Here is a 1,750-nt window from a genome sequence, read left to right as displayed (position 1 = left end):
CAAAATAACTCTTAATACAGTTTAATAGACTTTCACAGTACAAGAAATTTACACCACAAACTTTGGGCTCCTTTAAAGAAGCTCTATGCAAGTCTGGTTATTCCTTCGCTGTTTCTGGGTTGTCGTCTGATTTGGGCTCGCATTTTTCACGACATAGCTCCCCCTGCAGCTTCGGTAGCAAGTGACTGCTACGCTAAACCCCCACTAGCTAGCGAGCTAGCCATCAAAAAACCAAGCTAAACACATACAGGGCTCAGAATAAAACGGTCAAGCAAACACATTGTTCAAGAGATCAAACCACATTACAAAAACGAAGTTCACCCAAGGGTAGGCTACTTACAATTTCAACAGCAACAAAGCCAAGTCGAAGTCCGTTTTGCAGTCTTCTTAGAAACTACAATCTGACTAGATTTTCGAGGCCTTCCGCTGAGTAACATCCAGATTTCTTCGGTCTGGGACCAGAAAGTTGCAAGAAAGTCGTTTTTTCCGTGGAGAAGCACTAGGGGGAGACGAAGCACCCACCAAACGACCCAAAAAGTGTTGTAGAACCATCAGAACGACTCTCAACCTGCATAATTAAGATAATTTTTGCTAAAATTGTTGCATAGGGCTTCTTTAATATCGTGTTGAGTTGCACATGGACCAACTTCTAGTTCTGACATTGGACCTTACTGACTCTTTTATGGTGTTGAAGTTATTCATTCTACATAAAACTCAACAGATTTTTCATTTTTTATGTACATTAAATTTGTATTTCAATAAACAGCAGCATGTTTTTTCTTTGTCTGTGCCTTGGCAGCAGTGGGTGTTTCTGCAGAGTGTTTCTGTTATTTCCCTTTCCCTGTCTGACAGATGATCCATGGAGATTTACATCCTGAGCTACATTTACCCATCCTCAGCCAGACCCATAGCTTGTAATTTCGCAATGGTTGGGGGTAATCAGCATATATGTATATGCGATGTGTGCGGTTTGTCCTTCAACAGGGATGTATTCAGCTCCACGATCTCATGGATGGGAGACAGAGGAAGTTCAGAGGACTGCAGGACTCTTGGGTGACATGGCTTTTGATGCTTTTAGGAGGAAGTGTAGTACACTGCACATCTAGCTTCCCATGCAGTCACACGATCAGTAGAGCAGTAGCCTCGGATTCCCCCCTAAAATAGGAATAAGGTCAAAGGTCATCTGTCGGGGGGCGCTAAAGCGCTGGAAATCTCCCAGTAATATCTAGTGTCCTTATCTGCCCCTGCGCACAATAAGCAGATGTGCAAGCTCTCTGAAGTAATAGTGATTATATGTAGGAATTACCTAAAACATTAATGCTGACATATCAAAAAGGATGATATGAATAACCCTGGTTAAACTTGAAAAGTGTGAAATGATTGTGTACAAGACACACCCACGTACACACAACCACACACACAACCACACACACAATTGGTCATATATGATCTCTGTCATAGTCATCTGTCTGTCAAGTCATATAGTTATATTATAAAACTGCTCCCTGCATGTACGTACATGTATATTCTGGGCCCTGGTCAATCTGACATGCTATACTGTGGTTACATACATGCTGGTAGACCATATAGGAATTTACACACCCAGATGGTCAGATATGTGAGGCACGTCCATTTATATGCCCCAAAGTCACAACATAATCAACATAATAAGTTCCTTTGAAACTGCTGCTCTAAGTGTTTTTTCCTCCGCTGGACTGGTTACAGTATGTACTCTGGCAACACGCTGCGC

This window comes from Alosa pseudoharengus, unplaced genomic scaffold (assembly GCF_046254945.1).
Source record: "Alosa pseudoharengus isolate Yale_2024_CS ecotype anadromous, Long Island Sound unplaced genomic scaffold, YU_APseudo_1.1 YU_APseudo_1.1_scf_9, whole genome shotgun sequence".
Classification (NCBI taxonomy): Eukaryota; Metazoa; Chordata; class Actinopteri; order Clupeiformes; family Clupeidae; genus Alosa; species Alosa pseudoharengus.
This window is presented reverse-complemented; position numbering follows the sequence as displayed.